The following is a 10,082-nucleotide window of genomic DNA, read 5'->3' as shown; positions in this document are numbered from 1 at the left end:
AATATATGTAATAATAATATAGTATTTTGGAATTCTTGATTTTATTACAGATTTGAACACGAATCATACCGATTGTTTTGTATTATTTTATATTGGTTCATTTGAGTTTTTTAACAAATAATTGTCTATTCACGTATAATATTTAAATTTTCTGCAGACGTTCTTGGTAACTTTAAAAATGAGTAAAAAAAATACTTACAATTTAGTTTTTTACATTTATTTTATTTTACCAGAAACCGGGTAAATCTTTAATTCGACTAAGTCGGTAACAATAATATAAATTGATTATAAATTTAAAATAAAGCCTTGCTCAAAAATAAAATTTCTTCCATTTTTCAACTTTTTTATCGTTTGAAAATAGTTGATTTATTATTATTTTTTAGTTTCCGTGAATTTCTACGGAAAAAAACGATGGACTGAACGAATATTGTAACCAAAATATTACGTAGGTATGTCTATACAAACAGCATTATTTGTATAGGATAAGTTAGGACCCGTTTTCATAACTAATCTACAACATCAGATAGCAATTTTAAAATATTAATAACAAGATCAGATGAAACGTACCGCAAATAAGTGTAACTAAATATAAATGTTAAAGCTTTTTGACTCGTGTGCGCATGATTTCTACCAAAATAGTTGCGGCGTATTCGTATGACGCTGCGTGCAGTGGTCGGTCGCGTCGGGTTTGAGCGAAAACAGCCGAACGCACGGAAGCGCCTAAAATAAACACGGATATAACTTTGAAATTGCGTTTCGGAATATATTTTAAGAGTAATTTTTTTTAGATGTATGTTAAAACTTAGACAAATTTTTGAACCAATGTAGATAAAATGTATGGGCTTATGATTATTATGGTTGAATTTGTCTCTTGAAGGATACCGCTATTATGAATGCTACATCGTCGAAAATAAGTATCGACAAAACTCTACATCTGGATTTGTTTTTCTAATGACTTGACATATTGAATTTCGTATTGTCAAGTTGTTTATTGTACCGGTAGAAATTAAAACGAGGGTTTGTTTTACCCAAACACAAGTTGCATTTGCGAAATATGTTATATTAAACACTTAAATTCAAAAATCTTGAAATATATTTTATATTTGCAACTGATGCTACTTATTAGCTAGAAGAAACAATCCACTAAATGATCTATAAACCTTGTACATAATAAGCAAAGTAAATAATAAATGCAATTCCCATCTAAAAAAAACCGATGCTACTTTTTGACACACTGAAATCTTTCTCATGTCATGTGTCAAATATCACCTAATTATTGCAGCTATTAACAATAATTTTTCTATTTTTTTACGTGGTGGCTGTCAATGTCCGATGTATTGAGGTGATGAAATGATACATTTACAATGAACGTTGGCCGGGGGTTAAAAATCATCGTTTTATCGTCAGAATAAATATTTGGGATGAATTTTTTTTTACGATATGCACGTTATTTTGATGCTCAATGTAAACTCTAATAAAGCAATCAACGATAATCTTGAATCGACCTTTATAAAAGAAAATTCACTAGATGAAACATTCGACAGGTAAATACGGATATTAATTATCATTGGGTATCCATTTAACATCAGGAAAGGATCGCATTGGCTTGTTGTCGGTTTGTTGGGACATATTTTTGTATGGACTTTTCGTTACAAACCAAAATTTTAAGAAGATAACATTATTCTCTAAAATAACAGTTAGGCTATCAAAAACTTTTTTTTTAAATATCAATAACTGTAATAATAGTTAAATTGTGAAATAGTGGTACACCAAAAATATACCTACATTTTGAGGGAATGATTTTTTCAACGAGAACCCTTGCTTAAAAGGAATACACAATAAACAAACAAAAAAAGTGTAATATTATCAACCTAGTAAGTTGGAAACTATATTATATGTATATGCAACACAAATCAAAAACATAAGTAGGTACTCTATTTTCAATCGGAATAACTACATCATTCCACTCAAAGCATTTTAATTAAGAAATTGATTTTTTAAGTTTCCATTTAATTTTTTAATGCTAAGAGCATAAATATTTTTTATAAACTCCAACATAAATAAAATTTCAATAAAAAAAAAAGTGCATTGAAAATGACGTTTACCGGATAATGTTATATCAATTTTAATTCTGTCAGAAAAAAATCAGCAGGCAGTTTATCCAACCTAACGCTCCTGTTCAAGTACTTAATAAACAGGACTTAAAATGACGTCACCGAGTAAAAAAGTAAAACTTACGAATGAGGCAGTTTAACATAAATTGTTTATTTTGTATACATTTTCACCTTACTATCAATAGAATTCGCTTCACGGAGACAACCAAAGTGAGCGTTTGTAATGCACGACGGAGGTTCAGTAAAATTTTTAAGCTCGTCTCGCGAGGTTGTATCGGCGTTCGTTTACAAACGTATTCTTACCGAACGGAAAACATATTGAAAACAATAGATTATTCATATATTTTCTGTAAGTAATTTGTATTAGTATAAATCACCACTAAGCCGCGTGTTCTTATATAAAAACGGTTTAGTTTAATTTGTATATTTGTTCTTTAATCTGGCTTTGTAGTCTATTTTGGTTTGTTGGGGTGTTTTTACAATTCTGTGCCGTGTTTTCGCTTAATTAGTTAAATCTCGAAACAGAAAACGGTTTAACACGTTTCAAGATGAATGTTTACAAGTTTTCCAATGTGTTTCGTGTGAAAAATATTAAATTTAATCGCATACAGTGATTTCTTAAGTTTATTCCACATATTTTCAGACGCAGTTTTGCTTTTATTTTTAACTTCTGTAATACTTAATTCTTTTTTTTTCTTTTTCTTTCAAGGTGTGTACTTTTTTGCATTTGAAAAGTGATATTTACATTAGTAAAGTGGATATAATTAATCTCGGAAATTTCTCGAAATTTCAATGACTGTTTCGAGTGTGAAGTTTGTTTTGTCAGATTTAAAAGTGTTATATTCTTTATTTAGATTCGAAATTGTTGATAAAGTGGAAATTAGCGACGCTTTTGGATTTAAAAGCCTGAAACTATCAGGATTTTGAATGGGGTACCTGCAACGTTAGACTGGAGTATTGCATAGTACCAGGTAAGAATTGTTGACCATACTGTTCACATTTTAAAATATGTAATTATCAAACACACGGTATGTTAATCATGTTTAATAAATATGTCCTTTAAATATGAATAATTCGTATAGTTTGACTTGAAATTCATTCCACGACTAAGTGTTTCACGCCTTTAATGACTGTTATTTCAATTGCCGTCGGAAAGAAACGCCATGAAATTGAGATTTTTCATTCATGATTATTTTTAACAGAAAGATTTTTTCATCCTGAGATAAACACAAATACTTTTTTCAACGAGTTTAATTCAAAACATCTAAATGGTTAATAGCTTACTTGTAGGTAGGTGAAAATTTACATTTTCATAATACTGTAATATGACTATGCAACCCCGAGTATTCTTGGCATTTCCACTCTTCTCCTTTTCCTATTTACTATTCCTCCTCCACTTGCACTTAAACCATAGATTTTTAACTAACATCCTGCCTTCAAAAAATATATATATTTCCACACCTTGATCCAAGAATCTGAAGCGCAAAACAAATCGCCTTGCCATCTTCCAATTAACGATCAAGCTAACACTGCGTATATCCGACACGGTGCCATATGCTCTAATATATTTGGATAGGGGGAAAAGTAAATATTATTAATCTTTGATAACTATTATGTATACATTTTTTAAAGTACCTACCTACTGTGTACTGTAAAAAAAAAGCATACGCTAGCAGCATTTTGACAACACTAGAGGATATATTTACCTTATTATTGTTTTTTTTACAAATTAAATCCTTCAGTGGTCAGATTTTAGAACAAATAACTTTTCTAAGAAATATATTTTTCAGTAGAAATTTTAATTATTGATTCTGGAGATTTTTTAATCGTTAACTATATAATCATTTGATGGCAATCATAAAAAACCATGCAGTGTCATAAAAACGTCATGTAAATAACTCTTCCCATACCTAACTGTGGCTTACGACCTTTTCTTTTACATTTTCTGTATCGTATGAAAGATAATCTGTTCTAAAATTAAATAAACCCGCTTATTTTTCCTTTTGTACGAAAAATAGTGTAGTTAGGTACCTACAACAACTACAACGAATTTGTACTATTTTCTATGAATGATTTTGTGTTCTGAAATCGAATAAACTCTTCGAAATTTTCCCGCCTTCGATATTGTATGAAATGTGTGTTCCTTAATCGAATAAACTTTATGAATTTCGACTCCTGTCTCCAATATTCGAAAGATTATTTATTATCATTGTTTTTTTCTGTTGTATTTATTGTACGAAAAAAATGGTGGTCTTGCATTAAATGTTCTTAATTATTAAAGATACAAGTTTTAACATCTTTTTCTTGTTATTGATATGTGGTAATAAATAACCTATAAATATGAGAACGTTGGTATGTGAGGCTTTATAGGTAGGACTGTATACATAATACAATTGATTTTGTGATATCCACAACAGCTATTTTGATAACGATAAGCAGATTATGTTATTTGTTTATGATATGTAATAGATTTATCATTCCCATACGGATATACAGTAAGTAGATGCTCGATTTACCATAATTTGCCCGTATTCCGAAATTCCGTTAATATTTGACCTTGTGACCAAAATTAAGTATAAAAAGAGGAAGCTCACCCTCTATAACCCACCTTTATAGAGAAAAAACTATAATTTATCTAGTAATTTACTGTCACTCTGTACCCTATGTACTTAAAATCAATTTAAGATCAACCTATTAGAAGTTTGTAGAAATTTAATAATAAAACCCTTATCCGCACCCCAATGGTGCATAGGGCACTGCGTCATATAAACGCAGTGTTATCTTGATGGTTTACACATGAAGGAAAGGTGATCAGCCCTCCGCTTCAGGTACCAGTCCAGGGTAATATTGAATAAATATGACAGTGGAAAAATCACTTATATTTATTTTACCCCCCTTGGGAATCGAACCCGGGACCTCCAGAACGGTAGCCGAGCGTGCTGACCATTAATTACACTACGGAGGCGGAGAAATTTGGAATTACATATTTCTTGCACTTTCTTGTTTCTTTCAAATTTGATAGTTGGTTTTGAAATTAGCGAAAGTATTTTTTATGTTCATCCAACTTTGTTCTTAAACTTTGTTTATTAGATGGAAATATATCGTAAATTCGATATGAAACATCTATGGTTCATATTTACATAAAGAATATGGAAGTCTGAGCATCCCAGGGCTTACGACCTGTCATTTGATTGGCTTAAGCGTTCAATTTATACACTTTTGTAACGTTCACCATTCTGCCCATTATTGAACATCCATATTGCATTAATTCTTGAAACCTGTGTATACATAAATACAATGGTTTCAAAAACTTCAATATGTCAGTACGAATTTAGATATGTTTTGAAATGTGGCTGAGAAATTGTTTAAGTAAATACTTAGCTTGAATATTTAGCTAGTTCCGTCTGTTGACAAACATAGGTGAGCCTGGGATGCTCAGACTTCCATATCCTAATGTATGAAGATGAACGATATTTGTTTGACATCAAGTGGAGACATCTATAGTAACATTGACACCTCACTCGTAGGGTGAATAATCCAGTGTCTGATATAATGAATAAATTAATATTAAATATATCGTTTTACTTACAAAAATTTTGAAACACACTCGAGACTTGAGCTTAAAATTGCGAAAATTGAAGGTACGATAAAATAGATCAATGAAATGTGACATAACAGGTATGTATTTTTTTCTGCGAAATCCTAGGACATGTATGACTAGATGTATGGATGTGAAGGAAGCGAAGAGTGTTTGTCAGGACAGAAGAGTGTGGTGTTTTTGCCTAGAATTTTCACTCATTAATTACATTGAAATTATAGTAACTTTAAACATAAAGAGTAAATCCAGTCACGAGTAGGCATAGGCTATGACACTTAAAAAGTTGAAGCCTGAGTAGGGTCATGATAAGCGGTGTTGCATAAGCCGTAGCTAGATTTCAGAGTCACTTGGACGTTAGGTAATTTAAAAAAAATCGGTCCTTCGTCTCTGTCTAACCCTGTGGGGAAACGGTGTGATGGTAGTAGTCGGCTGTCCAAATTTAAAACACAGTAAGGGACTTTTTTTTGTAGTACGTTTTTTTTTGCATTTTTGGACTAAGTAAAATCTACTTAGTCCTAAAATGCAAAAAAAAACGTACTACAAAAAAATGTCACTTACTGTGTTTTAAATTTGGACAGCCGTAGTGGTAGTAGGTTTATTTACGAAATACCTATACCAAATTCCGGGAAGGGCTTGATATACTGGAAGGTATACCCGAGTTAGGCCAAGAGCCAAGACCACTTGATAAGTATCAAATACCGTCCAGGTATAAAAACTCTACCCGCCGATGTTTATTGTGGAAAGGCATTTTAAAAACCGAATGGCTTACATATGTGTGCATTCATTCATTCTATATCCAAATTGCTGTCACTCTTATGGTGCATCGCGTCGTAGAATTTTCATACATATTTCATATTCCATAAATTTTTCTACTCACGGATTATAATATGTGTCGCTTACTTTCAAAATGCGCCAGATCCAATTTTATTTTATCAAGATTTTAAAATAAATACTCTATCGGAATGCCAATTGTGGGTTTTATTGTTTAAAATATTTATATACTTGAAAACCCTGCCAAAAAATACTTAAAAACAGCGTTGTATTTCAAATGCCGCTATATTCATGGAACTTGCCTTCTGACCCGTATCGGCCAATCAGAGAGCGGGGATAGGTCAAAAATTAAGATGACGTCATTATTGGTTTTTTGTCTCGTCTTTTTTTTAATACTAAAAAAATTCTAAAAAAATGGTAAAATTCTCTATTTCGTAATATTTTATCTTAAGATAGACAAATCTTTAAAACATAAACGTTACCCGGAGAATTTTGCATTTTTTGTAAATCGACTTACATGGATCTGGCGGATTTTGAAAGTAGGCGACACATATCGCTCACTCCTTTCAAGAACGTCATAAATCAAAAAACTTAATTTTTCAGGAGAACGTTTTTAAAGTTTAAAAATATAATACAATGTATCAAAAATAAATATCAAGCCACTTATTTAACTTTTTACTGTGCAACAGATCTTTTTAGGTAAAACCTGAAGGTTTTTTCTCAATTTGAAAAATATTTAGTATATTTATCAAAATAATTAAACAATACCTTTTCTTCAAAATGCAAAAACAACATTTTCTGCCATGTAGCGGGTAAATATTTAGTTAAAAATATGCTGCTTTTGCTGGGATATAGTTCATTTTCTGGGCATTCCGAAAACACGCACAACTGAAAATTGACGATTTTTGATTTATGACGTTCTTGAAAGGAGTGAGCGATATATAGAATGTTTTTTTTTCACATATATAGAAATTGATGGCACCCGCCAGGTGGCATGTTGCGCCATCTTGTTGAAACCACAGCTCTGTCACATCAATGCAATTCAACTGAGGTACGTAGAAGTCGGTAATCATGGTTCTGTAGCGCTCTCCATCGACCGTAACATTCTGGCCGGCATCCTCTTTAAAAATATATGAGCCAATGATTCCACCTGCCCATAAAGCACACTAAACAGTGACTTTGAGTGGATATAAGTGCGTCTCGACAAAGGCTTCTGGGTTTGGAACAAAGTTTTGCGTTGAAAAACAGGATCAAGCTGAATATTGTTTTCGGCCCATTCGAACCTGCGAAGCGTATAATGGTCATTCAATCTATTTATGGTGAAATGGCAAAACGTACTGACTACAAATGAACTGTCAACTGTCAAATTGACAGTTTGTAGAAACAATGTTGCCAGCTTAAAAACCAAACCTCTAAAAAAAACATGCTGTATTAAAAAAAAATATTCCAGAAAAATGTGCTAAAATTTATTTTACAGTCAAGTCAATTTTTTTGTACTACAATTAAAAACCTATCATTTTTCTTTTCAAAACTATTGAATAACAACAAGAAGAACTTTGATAATTAAAATGATAGATTTTTAATAGTACCACGCTAATGGAGTTTGACCTTTTACTTGCTTTTAAACTTATTTTGTAAATACAGCATCCTTACGTAAGAAGTTTATCATAAAGAAAACTTGGAAATTATTACGATGTAATGCGTTCTGTCTTCTATCTCTTTTCAAACAACCGGGCTACATGCAGTTAGAAGGCGACAGACGTCAAATGTCCTAGGAGTTGTAAAATAAAACCGATTTTTTATTTCAAATTTAACATTTTCTTACGCATTGTATAAACAAGTACCTAAATGCTTTTCTGTGTATGTTTTTTTTTTGTTTGTTTCATTATACATTATGTTTCAGAAGTCATTACAGCTCCATCGTCAAGAAAATATTTCTGTTCAATACCTCTTTTGGGCATTTTTTTCCATACACAAGGTGATATTGCTGTCATCATTTAGCTTTCGATAAAAAACACAGTAATTAATACCCCGAGTTACGTTAGTAGTGCGCTTCTCAGATCTTTACGTTACTTTGATTTCACGCAAGTCGAATAACCTTGAGAAAGGTTTGAAGCAGTCAACGAATTAATGTTATAATGCCATTATTAATACTATTGCTTGTACATACATATAAGTATACGAGTATTGTTGAATCACATTTGACGATTGATCTATAACACAACGAATTCTTTTAAACGCATCCGCGTGTAATAAGTCTGTAATATGATGATGACAACAGAAAAAGATATTTGTTGATGTGTTGTGTGATCCATGTCATGTTTTATATAATGAGAGATTTTTTTTGGTCAGGGATCAAATATGATACATAAATGTAGTAGTAAATAAATGGTCAAGATAATTACTAGAATTTCATAAATTGATTCGGCAGTCACTTTGTGGTAAAATGTATCCATTTTTAAATAATGTTTTACTTAGTAAATACTAGTAAATACCACTGTTAGTGGTATTTACTAAATAAAACATTAATTAAAAATAATTATTAGAGTATAGTCGTATTTTTATATGATTAAGCTTGATTTAGGTAAGGTCTTTGTCTTTACCTTACCTTACCTTACCTTACCTTACCTTACCTTACCTTACCTTACCTTACCTTACCTTACCTTACCTTACCTTACCTGTTTACCATAAATCTCATTCAATGACCTTGGGTAGCAAAAATCTTGAATCTTCCGATAGGAAAGTAAAAGCTTTACAAAATCACAATTCGTAAAGTATTGCACAGGCAGGTACTAATATATATTATATTATTACTGTAATTCTCGTTATATTTAACAAGATTACAATTAGATGTGCTTACGTTGGCTTTTGGATTTTTTACACAAGGGTCATGTTTGTTTAATTTTTCACAAGTATGGATGTTGAGGTACGTACGTTTTATTCACAGTATATCAATATATACATTTTATACGTAATGTAATAGGATGTTTTGAAAAATTTTCACTATTTTGGTCCAATGGAGATGACATTTTAACGCGTTACTTGATTAATTTAGATAATTAATTTAGGTAGGCAGTAGAGGTAGGTTAAACCTTCATATCTCCCTTACTTCTCTACAGATTTCAATAAGAATGTTAGCTTGTTATTTTTCATATTAATTGATTAGCCAATAATCACACACCATGAGAATAATCCATTTTCGTTATGTTTAACAAAATTACATTTAGAAGCGGTTACGTTCGCTTTCGGATTTTTGGTACAAAAGTAATTTTATTCTGTTGTAAGGACACGTATGGTTTTCGATGGTTGGTATTTGATTGTTTATATGCCTTTGTGTTATAAGCATTAAAGATTTTCTGTTAAAAGAAATATGTACCAAAATCCTACTTGCGATGCGCTATATCTTAAATTGAACTCCATCTAATATTTACACTAACTAACCATCACGCCGCTTCCCCGCAGTGGTAGGCAGAGAGAATAGAGCGCCACACCACTCTGTCCTTGCAAACATTCTTCGCCTATTCCACGTTCATGTATCTCCTCATACATATCCGCCGATTGTTACGACTCCTAACCTGACCACTTTCGAGTAATATATT

At 31.5% G+C, this 10,082-nt stretch overlaps 1 protein-coding gene across 3 annotated transcripts in view; it reads left to right on the top strand.

Moving 5' to 3' along the window:
• Positions 1-2,354: 2,354 nt before the first annotated feature.
• Positions 2,355-10,082, top strand: part of wge (BAH domain and coiled-coil containing protein winged eye) — a 155,183-nt gene continuing 147,455 nt past the window's right edge. For all 3 annotated transcript variants that reach the window (XM_088273610.1, XM_088273608.1, XM_088273609.1), the window contains exons 1-2: positions 2,355-2,463; positions 2,824-3,085. The gene's annotated coding sequence lies outside the window, so the exon portion shown is untranslated. The remainder of the gene's footprint in view (positions 2,464-2,823; positions 3,086-10,082) is intronic.

The sequence above is a fragment of the Brachycentrus maculatus genome, unplaced genomic scaffold, assembly GCF_059751285.1.
Source record: "Brachycentrus maculatus isolate JH-2025_06_01 unplaced genomic scaffold, ASM5975128v1 h1tg000589l, whole genome shotgun sequence".
Taxonomy (NCBI): Eukaryota; Metazoa; Arthropoda; class Insecta; order Trichoptera; family Brachycentridae; genus Brachycentrus; species Brachycentrus maculatus.
The sequence above is the reverse complement of the archived record's forward strand: the minus strand, read 5'-3'. Positions and strand labels throughout refer to the sequence as shown.